We start from the raw sequence: 16,735 nt of genomic DNA, 5'->3' as shown, positions 1-16,735 counted from the left end.
AACTGGGTACCTTTCCACAGGTCCGCAGCCGCATGCCCGCAACGCACAGCCCCCCAGCCCGTGTTGGAAGCGTCTGCTGAAACGACAACAAGACTGGACGCCTGTTCTAGAGACACTCAGGCCTGTAGGAACGAGGGGTCGCTCCAAGGGCTGAGGGCGCGGCGACACAGCGCAGTAACAGAGACTCGGTGTGCGCGCGCGTGCCATGCGCGTCTGGGGACTCGATCGTGAAGCCAGTGCTGAAGTGGTCTCATATAGAATAATCCGAGCGGCATGAAGCGGCTGCGGATGCCATATGCCCCAGGAGCCTCTGAAATAGTTTCAGTGGGACCACTATTTTACTGTCGAGCTCTCTCAGACAGTACAGCATCAGCTGAGCGCGCTCTCCGGAGAGGCGCGCTGCCATGGTGACCGAGTCCAGCTCCAGCCCGAGAGAAGAGATCCTCTGCACGGGGGCGAGTTTGCTCTTTTCTCGGTTGACCTGAAACCCCCACAGGTGGAAGTGCCAGAGCACTTTGTCTCTGTGCATAATCAACTCTCATAATCAAGAGAGGGCAAAATTCAGCCAGTCGTAAAGAAATTGAGTATGCAGATGCCCGCGAGCCGAAGGGGCGCTGAGGCACCCTCCGCGGGCTTGGTGAGGACCCGCGGAGACAGAGAGAGCCCGAAGGGGAGGGCTTTGTATTGCCAAGCTCGACCTTCAAACGCAAACCGCAGAACTGTCGGTGGCGAGGAAGAGTGGAGACATGGAAATACGCGTCCATCAGGTCTAATGCTGCAGACCAACCCAGAGGACGAACGCACCGGAGGATGCGCTTCTGCGTGAGCATTCTGAACGGCAGCTTGTGCAGGCAGCGGTTCAAAACGCGCAGATCTAGGATTGGCCGTGACCCACCGCTCTTTTTGGGCACGATGAAGCGTGGGCTGTAAAACCCGCTCTCCATCTCGGCTGGAGGGAGCGGCTCGATTGCATCCTTCGCCAGGAGGACAGCAATCTCCTCTCGCAAGACAGGGGCGGACAGAGGGCTGACCCTGGTGAATACACACCCGTGACTTGGGGGGCCGTTTCGCGAACTGAATCGCATAGCCGAGTCTGATTGTGCGTATGAGCCACCGCGAAGAGCTGGCCCGCGCTAACCAGGCAGGCAGAGCTCTCGCTAATGGACTCATCGCTACAATCGCTGACGTACCAGCAGTGGGGCAGCGCGGAGTGGGTGTGCTGATCCGGGAAGCTCGCGGGTCCCACGGAAAAGCTGGAGGTGAGATATTTGCTCTCACTCCAAACCCGAGCTCCGGAGGGGAGGCTCGAGGGGTGGGAGAAAGGAGACCGTCCTCCCAGCGCTCGTGAGCCACTGGCGAAACGCACCGAATCTGCAAGCTAGAAAGCATAGCGTCCCAGACTGGCAGATTTCGGGCTGTCACATCTGGGGAAGTGAAAAGTGCCCTTTCATAATGTTTTCATGGCAGTAAAAAGTGCCGTTGGAAATGGGGCCCCGCCCTCCAGCGGGGAAAGAGCAAGTTCCCTCTTCTCCAGATGGCCTGTCCCAGGGGCGCTTCGCGGTCCGTTGCCGGACTTAGCGGCGTTCTGGGCACGGGGGCTGCCTGCTTCCGAGGTGCCCGACGCGCTCGCTTCGCCAGAGGCGTGTGCGGGGGCGGAGCAGCTCTCGTAGGCGGGCGCCTTCGGCGAGGAGCAGGTATGAATGGCACGGCGGGCGGAGCGGGCTACGGACCGCCGATAAGACATCACCCACCAACTGCTCTCTCACCGCCTTGAATTCCTGGGTGAATTCACAGACAGTGTCGCCGAACCTGGCTGGGGATATAGGGAAGTCAAGAAAGCGGACTTTGTCGACTTTGCGCATATCAGCCAGGGGTGGCGCTCCTGGACCACTAATGTGGACATCGTCCTCCCCAACGCACACGCAGCGGACTCAGTAGTCCGAAGAGCTAAGTCGGCGGCGGTGCGAAGCTCGTAAGCCTGGGTTGGACCCACCCTCGTGCAGCTCGGCCAGCGCCTGCGCTTGGTAGCGCTGGTAGGTGGCTATCGCATGCAAGGCGGAAGCAGCCTGGCCCGCAGCTATGTAAGCTCTAGCTCCGAGGGAGGTAGATAACTTACAGGCTTTGGATGGGAGACGAGGCGGACCCCGCCAAGAAGAGGCGCCGCGCGGATTTACCGCCATCGCGCACTCAACCTGAGGAATCGCCACATACCCCCTGGCTGTTTCACCGTCAAGAGTGGTTAGGGTGGAGGAACACGCAGCACGAGCAGAAAAAAGTGCTTTACAAGACCGCGTGAGCCTACTGTGCACCTCCGGGAAGAAGGGAACGCCCCTCTAGTCGGTCCGGCCGCGGAGCTGGGGGATAAACCATCTCCAACCCACGGCCGAAGCAGCCCGGGAAAGCACGGCTAACATGTCCGTTTCAGGATCCGTAGTGACAGCGCTCACCAGCCCGAAGGGGGCGAGCGGGTCTGGATCATCATCGGACAATGAAAGCCCACCCTCCGATGCCGCGGTGGACATCTGGTCTCCGGTGTCATCGGGCGTAAGGGCTACCATCTGTTAGACGGATCGCTTCCCCCGCCCGAAGCTTGGATGGAGCGCTTAGAGGAGCGGGAGGTCCGCGGGCCCGTGGGCGACGGATTATCTCTCGCTGAAACCCTCAGATCTGCCCGAGTGCCCGCTGCAGAGCAGGGGACAACTGGGGTGGTTCGCCCTTTTGCAAAGGCTAACCGCGATCTTGCGCAACAGTCATGGCATCGCGATGACGACATGAACTGCCCGCGAGCAGCGCATTAACATGCTGGACCCCCAGACATGCAACGCAGTGCCCGCGCCCATCATCCGAGGACAGGAAACCACCGCATCCAGAAACGCACAGTCGGAGCGCCGTCCTGATAAGGACGTGCTGCACGACTGTGTTGCTCTTTCTGTGAAGTTTGCAACTTTATACGCACCGCTCTGGAGGACCGGACCCAAAGAACGCCAGGCAAGGGAGAAACCCAGCTCGACCGTCTGCCACTGCGTGTACACACTCTGGACCGGGAGAATGCTCTCGTTCGCTCAGAATCGCTGGTCACAGCAGGAGGAACCCTCATCGACTCGATCAGAAAGTCTCTGAAGCGAAAAGGATAGCGTCTGCTGCGCCAGGTGAGCTTATATACTCAGTTGATTGCTTATGCCGCTCACCTGCGCAGGCTTGCGCTGCCAATTCATTCTTAATTGGCCCGTTCAATACTCTTTCAGACGAGTAGCTTCTGAACCGAACCTCCCAATGCGTGGATTTTACAATCAAATCCACTTATAGTGCTGAAGTTCCCCCCGAAGGGGAACTACAGTTGCTTGAATACACTCTACAGATTTACATTAGTGTGTATGTATAATGTAAAAACAAACTGATCAGGATGCCACATAAGTAACTATAAAGGCATATTTGTAAATTACTTTGTATCTAGATGGAAAAAGTTCAAAACATTGACTTTTTTGTTTAACCATGTCCTCATAAATCAGTTATGTCCTCTTAATACACAAGGTGTTTAGTTTTGTGTGTGTGTGTGTTTAACTGTTCGTCCTCCTAGATTACTTATGTCCTTTTAATACACAAGGCATTTACTTTTGTGTGTGTGTAACCATTCGTCCTCCTAGATCACTTATGTCCTTTTAATACACAAGGCATTTACTTTTGTGTGTGTGTAACCTTTCGTACTCCTAGATCACTTATGTCCTTTTAATACACAAGGCGTTTACTTTTGTGTGTGTGTGTAACCATTCGTCCTCCTAGATCACTTATGTCCTTTTAATACACAAGGCGTTTACTTTTGTGTGTGTGTGTAACCATTCGTCCACCTAGATCACTTATGTCCTTTTAATACACAAGGCGTTTAGTTTTGTGTGTGTGTAACCATTCGTCCTCCTAGATCACTTATGTCCTTTTAATACACAAGGCGTTTACTTTTGTGTGTGTGTGTAACCATTCGTCCACCTAGATCACTTATGTCCTTTTAATACACAAGGCGTTTAGTTTTGTGTGTGTGTAACCATTCGTCCTCCTAGATCACTTATGTCCTTTTAATACACAAGGCGTTTAGTTTTGTGTGTGTGTAACCATTCGTCCTCCTAGATCACTTATGTCCTTTTAATACACAAGGCGTTTACTTTTGTGTGTGTGTTTAGCTGTGTCCCATTAAATCACAATTGGTCCTTTAATACACATTTGTGAAGTGTGTGTGTGTGTATAGCTACTGTCCTTATAATAACGGTTTGTGTTATGGGCGGGGTTTCAAGGTAATTATCATATGACCTCATAATTAAGTATGTAGTCAGATTGTTGTATTTTAAGTTGTGTTGTGTGTAATCAAACTTTAAAGTGAAATCTGTGTTGTACAGCTCAAAATAAAATTTTTGATATGCACCACAACTCTCTAGAGTAAGTGGAAGAGTGTGCTCCCCTAATACACCAAAAAACTGGTTTGAGCTGAAGTGTCCTTGTAACACACATAAACCCGTATGCGTGTGTTCGTGTGTGTGTGTGTGTGTGTGTGTGTGTGTGTGTGTGTACTGCAAATGCCATTTGTGTGTAACTCATCCTTTCAGAAAGGCTTGAATAAACTCCACCACAAGTACATCAAGTAATCTTACTTGGTTTTTTGACTAATGAGCTTGATTTAAGCTTTATCCCTGTCTGTCTCTATCACTGACTGCTGTTTATCTGATGTAACGCATGATAAGAAGCAGACACGCATGTGGGAATGGTGGACAGGGAGAAACAGGCTACAAAAACAGCTACAATGAATTTAAACACCAAAATGGGCAGATTCTGCAGGCTATAATAAATAATCTGATGGGTATTTTGAGCTAAAACTTTACAGACACATTCTTGAGACAACAAAGGCTTATCTTACATCTTGTAAAAGAAGTAAAATAAGTGCCTTTTAACATTTTTGTCAGTTTGATTGATATAAGTTAAGCTGAATAGAAAAGTTAATTTGCTTTAACTGAAATATGTAAAACAGCAACAAATATTTTTACGGTCTACTTAAAATATTGATGTAGGAGAGTTGAGTGTAGAAAGTTACTACAGTGAACACCATCATTTAAAAAAAACAGATTTGCTTTAATTTGTGATATAACTGAACATTGATCATAAGCTATGTAATATATAATAAAAATAAAATATATAATATTTCTCAATTTAAATAAGTAAGGATCAACATCTTCACTTAATGAGCGAATTTCTTGTGTTCCGGAGCAAAAATGAAAACAGTTGAACCTCTGCAGAGCAGCTGTGGCTTTAATTCACTCTGGCAGGTTGGAGCCATGCGCCACCATTAATCCAATAGTGCTCACTTTCCAGGTGACTATCACTGCCTTGTCAGCCCATTTAGATCTTCATAATCCATAAACCTCTTAATCCAATTGTGCTGCAGCATCATGACATATTCCACACTGCATTGCGCAGAGGAAGATGGCAATGGAGGTTTGACCTTACCTGTAAATGTAAGAATTAGTTGATCTTGACCAGTGGTGTAAAGTAACGAATTACAAATACTCAAATGACTGTAATTGAGAAGTCATTCTCAGGAATTGTAACTTTCGAAGAAGTTTTAGAAATGTGTACTTTTACTTTCTCTTGAATACATTTTTAGTGCTGTTTCGCTAAAATATGTTTCTTCAACCTTCAGTCACCACTTTTTTTTTTCATCTATGGGTATTGGCTGAGTAGAAAAATCAGCAAAGCAAAAGCAGCCCAGCAGGCACAGGACGTCAACATGACATCAGATTGATGTTGTACTCCAATATTGTGGGGCATTGCATTTATTTATTTATTTTTATTAATGTCAGGGTAACAAAAAAAGTTAAATAGATTGCACTTGAGTTTTACAGAGAGGTAAAGCATCAAATAAGCAGAAACAAGAAAAAAACAAACTTAAAAACAAACATCAGAAAATATAAAATCATGTGTTAACTTAAAAAAGGAAAAATAAATTAACAGTTCTAACAGCTTTAAGATTTTTAGAGAAAACAATAGCCCTAATGTTCTGTTGAAGTTCCATTTCAAAAACCATAAAAGAAGGTATTAGTTGAGATAATTTACAGCGGTGTATATTGAATTTAGCATAAATTAAAAGATGGTTAATAATGAAATATTCCATACTTTTATCATCAGTCCAAATTCCATTGGATTTCAGGGCAATTCCAAAAAAATATGATCAGCAGTTTCACTGGGTATAGTGCAGCATGTACGACTTTTTTTTCAAAAATGTCTTAAAATTTGTGTAACAGTTTAAATAAAACTTCTCTAATTTTGTAAGTTATTAATTATTTTACAGACAAAGACTAAATGTTTTTCCATTTAATTTGGTCAAATATTTCCATTCAAGGGTTGACAGGTTGATGTCAGAACTCAACATCAGGCCGTTGTCAATGTCCAATGTCGGACAGACACGCATATGTGGTTACTTTCCAACTAAACCTAAGAACAACAAAATATCAACATCTATTATGATGTTACAGCTTCACGTTGTGTGGACGTTACCAAAATTACATCTATCATAAATTGGATTTTGGTTGCCATAACTGACGAATAAATCTCTGTATTTGACATCAATATGACGTTGGTCTAAGATGTTGGCTCAATGTCGGATTTTGGCCACTTTTCAACAGAACCCATGTGATTGTGCTCAGCCAGTGTGTTCTTTTTCAGGAAAAACAAGAAGAGCTAGAGTGGTGTAATTTCATGTGTCTGGTCAGGATGTTCATTAGAAAGTTCATTATAGAATATTACCGCTTTTGTTTCTGCTGTGTAACTCACACTAGGGGATTAAATCTTGAGCATTTTTAAGGGGTCATGAACTGCCCTTTTTATTATTTTTTTAATGTGCACTCATAATGTTAACAAGAGTTTTACATCCAAAAACATCATCGTTTACAGGTAATAAACTGTTTTCTGTCCAGTTTTAACTATCCTCATTTGAGCATACAGTTTAAATAGGGAAAACAGATTGTAGACTCTGAAATGCTTGTGTAATTGACTAACAATTTGGATGTTTACATTTTTTTCAAAGGTTTGATAGGGCAGTCTTGCGCTCACTGATGTAAACATCTGCATGTGTGATTACATTCTTCATAGACTGAGACTTCTCTGATACACTCTAAAATACTGAGCATATATACAACACAATCTCACAGCAATTAGTAACTTAGATTAAGTGTCTAATTCCTATAAATTTGTACAACCACATTCATAAAGCAAGATTTGCTTATGCCCCAATGAGGGTTTGGTTTAGGGGCGGGGTTTGGCACCAACCTGATTTCTCCAAGGAGGACATGTTCCTGGATTAATATCTATGTTGATCCTGGAGCAACATTCCAATCAGCCAATCAGAATCAAGCTATATGCTTATCGTTTATGTTAAGTTTAGGCTTACAGTTAGAGTTATGTACTTCTACATGATTGGGTAACACTTTACAATAACTACACACTATAAATTGTTTATTAAGCATTAGCAAATAGTGAATTCACTATCTGTAAAGCATTAACTCTACATTAATAAACATCAAGCAATTTATAACACTGCAGCTACAAATGCTCTATTGTTGACTTACAAACAAATTTAAAATGTACTTAATAATTGTATTTTCATACTTAGTTAATGATTCATTTTTTCATTACTAAATTAAGTATTGCAATATTTACAAACCATTTGTATTTAAGAGTAGTTGAGGGTTTTTAGGATCATTCAGAAGGAGTTAGTAAATGATTAATAAACTATTGAAATCAACGTTTATATGTCTTTTTTATTCAGGCATATATTAATGGTTACTGTGTATGTTAATAAATGCTTTATTAACTCAACTTCATCTTGTTTTGTGACCTAATCTAAATTGAGGACTATTCATGCTTTATAAATCCTTTATAACTGACAAATAAAGGCTCAGTTCAATTCTAAACAGGAAAAGTGACATAAACTACATTGTTCATTCATATTAATGTAAAGATACACAAATGAAACTGTACTTCAAATGAAAAATAAATCTTTGCAACCTTATCTAAAATTAAAATCACTGTAGAATTTAAACATGGCTTTTTATTAAATTGTTAAATGATTAAATTGTTGTTGTTTTATCCAGTTTTATGTTATATTTTGAAACTCCTGTTATTCAGCAATGTTTAAACTTTACAGTTATTTTAATTTTAGATAAGATTGCAAAGATTATTGTTCATTTGATTCTGAGCCTTTAATTGTCAGTTATAAAGCATGAATAGTCCTCACTTTAGATTAGGTCACAAAACTGCATTAAGCTGAGTTAATAAAGCATTTATTAACATACATAGTAACCATTAGTATGTGCCTGAATAATAAGACATATAAATGTTGATTTCAATAGTTTAGTAATATTTTACTAACTCATTCTGAATTATCCTAAAAACCCTCAACTACTCTTAAATAACTGTTTTTTAAATAATGCAATACTTAATTTAGTAATGAAAAATAAATCATTAACTAAGTATGAAAATACAATTATTAAGCACATTATAAATGTGGTTATAAGTCAAGAATAGAACAATTGTTGCTGCAGTAATAAACTGTTTACTAACGTTTATTAGTGTAGAGTTAATGCTTAACGAATAATGAATTCACTAGATGCTAATGCTTAGTAAGTCATAGTGTGTAGTTATTATAAAGTGTTACCAGTATGCATGTGTTCAAGTTAGCCAGTTTTCTGCCAATACGTACAATAGTCACATTTTCTTGTGAGATACGGCTGATGTATCAGATGATCTGTAATAAATGATAAAGCAAAAGTGATCAATGTGTTAAAAACAGTTGCTGATACTTGTGTGGTGCAACATTTCTGTTGGATCTGAACTCAGAAAAATAACATTCGTTGTTTGTTCAAACTACTTATTTAAATTGAGCTGAAACAGCATGATTCTTGAATTTTGGGGGGACAACGTATTTGTTTTATTTTCAATACATTTAAATTTGTAAAAACTAATGAGTTAATTTAATTATTTCATGTTGTCTCAACACAAATCGATCGTTTGGAATTTTTTTTTTTTTTTTTTACAGTGAGCACTGCATTATTTATCAGTTTTTCTGACTTTCCAAAAATCCTGGATCCAGTTGTGCCTTGTTTGTAGACAAACAAGCAATAAAATGAAAGCGGCTTTCCTCATTTAGTCTTGCATCGTTTAGTTTGGTTTTAATTGTACTAGAGTTTGTTTACCATTTTGGTGCGGTTCGTCTGGGCAAGTGAAAAGTAAGAATGCAGCGTTTGCACCAAAAGTCAACCAAACAAGCGTAATAGGCTGAGTTTACTAAAACTTCAAGAAGGTCTCGGTATGGTTATTTGGTTAACTTTTGCAGGTTTGAAATGCCTCACAGCACGAAGGTTGCTGGTTCGAGCCTTGGGCCAGTTGGCTTTTCTGTGTGGAGTTCTGTGCATGTTCTCCCCGAGTTTGCGTGGGTTTCCTGCAGGTGCTCCTGTTTCCCACACAAGTTCAAAGATAAGGTGAATTGTATAGGAAAAATGGGTAAGCTAAATTGGCTTTAGTGTATGTGTGTGAATAGCCGCGTTTCCACTATCGCGCCTAAAGAGAGCAAGCCAGGGCGAGCCAAGGTCAGTCACGTTTCCACTATCACTTCCGGGGCCTGATCATTAACTGCGCAGAGTCCCTCTGTAAGTGGGGGAGACCACTCAATGCAACAGTCGGTGAGTAAACAAATATAATGAATGGAAATACATAGGCCTGTGCGTATAGACAGATAATGTAATGCTGTACAGTAACGTGTCATTTGTTTGTTTCGGTTGTCTTCATTTTAATCAATTTGTGATGATGCGATGGTGTGCTTTTTCTGCCTGATTCCTGCTGAACTGGGCGGGTTGTGTGACGTTGGATTCGGGGGATGTTCGGGAGGCGGGGTTTATATGACAGTCCGACAGTGGAAACGCGACATGATTTCCCCCTCACTGCTCATGCTCCCAGGCGATTGGCCCTGGCTCACACTGGCCCAACAGTGAAAATGTGGCTAATGAGTATGTGTGAGTGTTTCCCAGTGCTGGGTTGTGGCTAGAAGGGCATTCGCTGCGTAAAACACATGCTGGATAAGTTGGCGGCTCGTTCCCCTGTGGCGACTCCTGATTAATAAAAGGACTAAGCCAAAAAAAAGATGAATGAATGAATGAGTTTTGAAATCCTTCACATTTTTTAGTTCTGCACAATATAAATGCATAATATCAAAGTATCTGTAATTGTTTTTACGGTATTTTGATGTCACACACTGATCGGTCTTTGCTTAACAGTGCAGTGAAGTACTTTGAAATGTGTTTTTTTGTATGTAATCTCAACTGAAAAATGAAAAGAGGGTGGGACATCTCTAAAAGCTTCTTCTCTTTTAAAAAATAGCCAATAGCATTTTGTTTTTATCACAGTGTGTGGTGGACATCAATCGCATCTGTCACAACTTTTATTATTAATGATACAACAGAGATGGGTCCAAGTAAAACTTTTTGTCCATTTTGATTTATACCTCTATATATGTTCCTGGAGTGCCGCGAATATGTCCTAGGAGGTATGTATTTTGGCAATTTTTGTTTTCGCAAATCCACAAGAGGCCGCTGTATACTCTTTTTCATATCTCAAATTTCTGTCACAAGTGCCATTCGCGCCTTCTTTTCTAACGTTAACCCACCAGAGGCCGCTGTTGACTGACTGTATGACTGACTGAATGACTGACTGACTGAATTGACTGACCGACCAATCAACTGATCCACCCTTCCCCTTTCCTAAACCCAACCTTTTTTATTGATTGAGCCGCATTCTCACCCTGTTATTTACTTATTTTTTTATCATTTAAATTCTGTTTTTATCTTGTCTGCTTTCTGTAACCGTTCTTCACTGGACTCGAACCCTGTCATCATGGTCAACTACTCTCCTTTCAAGTCCGCCAACATACATGACATGCTAACTACTGGATTAACTGGTTGCAGCGGGAAGGTCGACCACACAGAGGTACCTGGTCAGCTGGTAAGCGCCATGTTGCGTTCGTTTGAAAAATAAAATGCAGCCATACATACCTTTGACCACATAATTTGCAATCTCTAGAAACTTATATAGAACTACATTTTCAGAATAAGCCTGTGTTGGACGATACAGAAAACCATAAGTGCGTACAAACCAATAACTGTGACCACATCAAATGAAAAGCAAATAAGAAGCCTTTAAGGGGCGGGGCAAGATTCGATGAGAAACTGAAGTATGAGGTGATGTGAAAAAAAACTGTCGATCCATTCATGGAGAAGTGACAAACTGCAAGCTTAGGATGTTTATATCAGTTTTTTATATTATTTTTTTTATCAAATTTTGTCACTTTTTTGGAGCACACTAGCTTTTAGATATCATGTTTTTTATTTTAATTTCACAGGACCTTTAAAGTCTAACACACCTTTTGTTTACATCCGGAAGTTGCCATATAATTTTCCCTGCATGTTAATTCTGACCATTTAATTGACGTTAATTCACTTTCAATAGTGATGTCAACTTTCAAGTAAAATTATGAAACAGCATGAGCATTGCTTTAGCCCTTTTATATTTCCATTCAGCCCCCTAAAACTACGATAACCTCATGAACTGTACATCACTAAATGACCGCTTCTATATTTAATATTTTGTCGTTTCTTTTAAAGTTTGGATTGGGTGGGTATAGAACACCAACTTTATTTTAGTACTACACCACTGCTTAGATCTACGTTTTCTTCTCTAATTATTTACCTGCCGTGTTTGAATCGGTGGAAGGTGCTAAATTAGCGTTAATCTTCTGCCGAGTTTACTACGTAATAAAGTGGCTCATTTCACAAGGTGTCGTTTTAGCAGGCTGCATTATTGTAAGCTGTTTTTAGACTAACGAGAAGGATTTCAGCTCTCTTCAACTTGCAGGTTGTACAGTGACATTTTTTTGTGTCAAGAGATGAATTGGATTTTGTTTGCTCAGTTCATGACCCTTTCAAAACCAGTCGCATCGCCACTAGCTCGTCTCCTTCCCCGCTGGTGCCCAGTGGATCAGGTGTGTAACCATGGAGACGCGCTCGCGGTGAGGAGGCAGGATCATTCGCGCGCGCCTCTCGCTCGCTCCCTCCCTGCTCGCGCGCGCTCCCCAGTCAGTCTCTGTTTCGCGCTCTCTCTCTCTGTGGATGCAGGAACCGTCCAGACACTTGCACAAGAACATAAAATAAACACAAACAATGACATTATCTGCAACGACCCGACAGAAACACGGCATTATCTGACTGACTGAAACTATCCCGCGCTTTTTCTGCACGCCGATTGCCGGTAAGTGTTTGGATTCATTCGCGAACGCAGATGACTTAATGAATTGAATTATTATTGATATTATTAGTACCGTAGCATATATTTAAAAGACAATGATTGCATCATTGTCAGCTGTTCTGCAGTTATGATTTGAGTGGATGTGTTCGAACAAACTAGATTTAAGAAGCAGAGATGTTCTGGGCATTGCATGAATATTGCAAAACCTTTCTTGCTGCATTTATTTTCACTGCTGCCTCTGTGGTGTATTTACGTTCTCTCTCTGCTGTATGCCTTAAATATTTTAAACACTTCTTCGCTTGTTTGTTTGTTTGAGATCTCCTGTTTTAGTTTTATGAACGATTATGAATGTATTTTGCTCCACTACAAACATAATGTTTGAATTTATACAGTAAAAAAATATAAAAAAAATTTAAATCTAGTTTTTTTCACATATTTTAAACTGAAACTGTGATTTGAAAAGAGTTCAATCTTTGGTTGCCAGTTTTATTTTCAGGTGCTGCTTGTTTGCATGTTGGGTATTTTAGTTTGGTTTAATAACATTTTGGTATATTGTTTTATACTTAATTATTTATGCAGTAGATGTTATAAAAAGAAATCTTAACTACTTTTTGAATGCTTTAAAATCATATATATATATATATATATATATATATATATATATATATATATATATATATATATATATATATATATATATAATTCTAAAACTTAAATCATTCAATATAAGCACACATTTATCTTTTAAATTTAAATTCATTCTATACAATATTATATTTGTGCATATACATTACAGTACATTAGTGAGTACTGAAGCTAAATCTGGAGCTTATCTAACAAAATAGCTTACGATAACAGTCCAAAAACAAGTACACTTAAATTTGTTATCAAAAAATATTAAATAAAAATTTGAAAAAGAGGAAAAATGAAAAGAAGTACAAAATGTTTTTGAAATTTTGTAGGTTGTAATTTATTTTAGCAATATTTTGCTGGAATTTAATTGTATTATCTTTCAGTTTCTATATACATTTAGTGGCTAAACTATTATTTAAATAAATATATCTGTTTTAAAATCTGTTTTGTTTAAATGCACCAAAATACATTGCTTATACTCTCTGAGAAATGGATAAAAATATTCATTTTCAAAATGGGGTGCACTCATTTATGCAGAGCACTGTGTATATTTATTTATTTTTCAAATTTGATATAGATGTTTTAATTCTCTGTAAAACTGCAAATAAATAAGAATTACATAAAAGATTCTCTTTTTCATTTTAAGTTTATAGCTTCAGTAAGATGTTGCTTGTTTCTTCTAGTTTGCCATTAATTGGGGTTATTTTTGACTGCTAGCCACAAATGTGTTTTTTACCACACTGAAAAATTAATTTCTGCGAAATTGTTGCAAACAATGTATATGGGTTGAATTTAAACAGACAAATGAAATGTAGTAATGTTCAACTTACGTTGTTTGTTTTTCAGCCCAAATAAACTGTTTACAACCCCTTAACTTTAAATTTAGTAAAGCCGTGGAATCATCTTTGAATCATTTTTTCAGTGCAGGAAAATGAAAGCATTTCAAATTAGATGCTTGATTTTCACATTTACTGAATTTCAAAACCGTTCTAAATTTCACACTCAATTTAAAATATGCAGTCATAAATGGCCAAACATCACCAGAACTAATTAGATGTTTACCAACATCTAATCAGCATCCTTGCGAGGTTTCAAATTTACTGAAATTAAGGGATAAACATTCACAGTGCTGGATCAGCAAAACTAAAAGCTTCCATTGACATTTAAAACAGAAAATCGGTTTTCCAGTGGCTTGTAATGTGACTGATAAATGTGATTGATTTACAGTGAGTGTTTATTGTTCAGTTTGTAAACCCTATCGACTATGAATCACTTCAAGCTGTCTGTATCGATATGTTATCACTTGAGCACTGTCAATACTGTTAAATCTATAAAGTGTCTAAAGGCTGTTAGGGCAGGAAAGGGCGTTACACCTTCACTGATTTAAGCACATCATTCATTTGAAAGAGCTTCGAGCTCCGATTTATAGGTCTGTTCACAGCTGCCAGACTATTTGGTGCCTACACGCTGATGTTGTGTCAAAGGCGATGCTGGGTGTAATGGGATGGCTCTATCAAGAAATCCTAGGCTTTTTTACAGTAAATGACCTTACTAACTGTTGTGTGGTGAAGTAATATTGTATATACAAATGTTAAGAGGTGCCACTCAATTACTGTGGTAAAGTTTGAGCCCAGGGGTTGGAAAAAACACTATTTTATTTTTTGTTTGGTGATGCACAGTATGTTATGATGATTTCTTACAGTAATATATTTATATACAGTTGAAGTCAGAATTATTAGTCCCCCAGAATTATTAGCACCCCTGTTTATTTTTCCCTCAATTTTTGTTTAACGAAGAGATTTTCATCCAACACATTTCTAGACATAATTAATAACTAATTTCTAATAACTGATTTATTTTATCTTTGCCATGATGACAGTAAATAATATTTGACTAGATATTTTTCAAGACACTTCTATACAGCTTAACGTGACATTTAAAGGCTTAACTAGGTTAATTAGGTTAACTAGGCAGGTTAGGGTAATTAGGCAAGTTATTGTATAACCATGGTTTGTTCTTTAGACCAGTGTTTCTCAACTGGTGGGTCGCGACCCAAAAGTGGGTCGTGGGAACATTTTCATTGGGTCGCGGAGTGTGTGAACAAAAAATCAACTAAAGTTCATTTAACTTAGTTTTAATTTAACTTATTTTGCTTATACTGGACTTTTATTTTGAAATGCATGCGCGACAACCCTACTGTTTGACGTGTAAAACTTTATTTAATTATAGCAACAAATATGTTAAAGCGCAAGTGCAACCCACAATATGTAAAGTATGGATTAACATATTTTGACGACAAAAATAAGCTTAAAGCCTCAGTGTGTCATATGTAGTGAGGTGCTCTCACAAGAGAGCATGAAACCTTCTGAATTAAAACGACATTTAGAAACCAGACAAGATGTTTTATTAACAGTTCAGTTTAGTTCATGGTAAATGAACCTTTACAGTATAAACTAACCACCGTTTACAGTATTTGTCATTTTTACTTTGTAATATTTCTATAATTTGATTATAGTTGATTATAATTTGATTTTAATAAATAACAGCAATAAAATATAGTTTATTTGTAAGTCTTGGTGATTTTCTTATGATTTATCTGTCACTACTTGTTTATGTTAACAAATAAATACAAATTAATTATAATTCCTAAAATTGTATTATAGTTCCTAGAAATGTGGGTCACAGCTTGATGACCATGTAAAAATGTGGGTCCCATGGCCAAACCAGTTGAGAACCCCTGCTTTAGACAATCAAAAAAGTTTAAAGAGGCTAATAATTTTGACCTTAAAATGGTGTTTAAAAGATTAAAAGCTGCTTTTATTCTAGTCAAAATAAAACAAATAATTAAAAAAGACTTTGTCCAGAAGAAAAAATATTTTCTGACATAATGTGAAAATGTCCTTGCTCTGTTAAACATCATTTGGGAAATATTTTAAAAAGATACAAAGATTCAAAGGAGGGCTAATAATTCTGACTTCAACTATACAGTGCTCAGCATATATGAGTACATCTCTCACAGATCTCTCCTTTAAATGAATATTTCCTATAAGATGCTTTACAATTTTTCGTTCGTGCATATACATTAATCAGTACGGAAGCTAAATTTTGAGCTAATCAAACAATAGCTAACAAAATAACTTACGAGCAACAAAATATCTTACGAAAGCTGTCCAAAAACTTGTAGCCAAAATTTACATGTTAGAAAAAAAGTATCAAATACACATTTAAAAAGATCAAAAAACAAGAGAAACTAAAAATATATATAATTTTTGTTGAAATGTTTGCAATATTGTGCATAAATGTAAATGTATTATCTATTTCTAAAAATGTTCGGTAGCTAAAATATAATTTGAATGAATATATCCGTTTAATAAATTTGTTTTGTTCAAATACAGCAACATATATTGCTTTTATTCACTAAGAAATGAATAAATTATACATTTTCTAAATGAGGTGTACTCATTTATACTGAGCATATAAATTGTAAATAAATCAAAGATTATTGGCATATTTTTTTCTATAAGGTTGCTTATTTTTAATAAGGTCGCTGGTTCGAGTCCCGGCTGGGCCAGTTGACATTTCTGTGTGGAGTTTGCATGTTCTTACGGTGTTCATTCCTCCGGGTTCTGTGGTTTCTCCCGCAGTCCAAAGACATGCACTATAGGTGAATTGAATGAATTAAATTTCCCGTAGTGTACAGGTATATATTGTATATGTGTGTGGGAATGTGGAGTGTGAATGGGTGTTTCCCAGTTCTGCGTTGCGGTTGGAA

At 39.0% G+C, this 16,735-nt stretch overlaps 1 protein-coding gene across 1 annotated transcript in view; it reads left to right on the top strand.

Moving 5' to 3' along the window:
• The first annotated feature begins 12,163 nt into the window (after positions 1-12,163).
• Positions 12,164-16,735, top strand: part of rims3 (regulating synaptic membrane exocytosis 3) — a 146,643-nt gene continuing 142,071 nt past the window's right edge. The window contains exon 1 of the mRNA XM_005170052.6: positions 12,164-12,333. The gene's annotated coding sequence lies outside the window, so the exon portion shown is untranslated. The remainder of the gene's footprint in view (positions 12,334-16,735) is intronic.

This window comes from Danio rerio, chromosome 19 (genome assembly GCF_049306965.1).
Source record: "Danio rerio strain Tuebingen ecotype United States chromosome 19, GRCz12tu, whole genome shotgun sequence".
NCBI lineage: Eukaryota > Metazoa > Chordata > Actinopteri > Cypriniformes > Danionidae > Danio > Danio rerio.
Note: the sequence above shows the minus strand (reverse complement) of the source record. Positions and strands in the feature narration are given on the sequence as shown.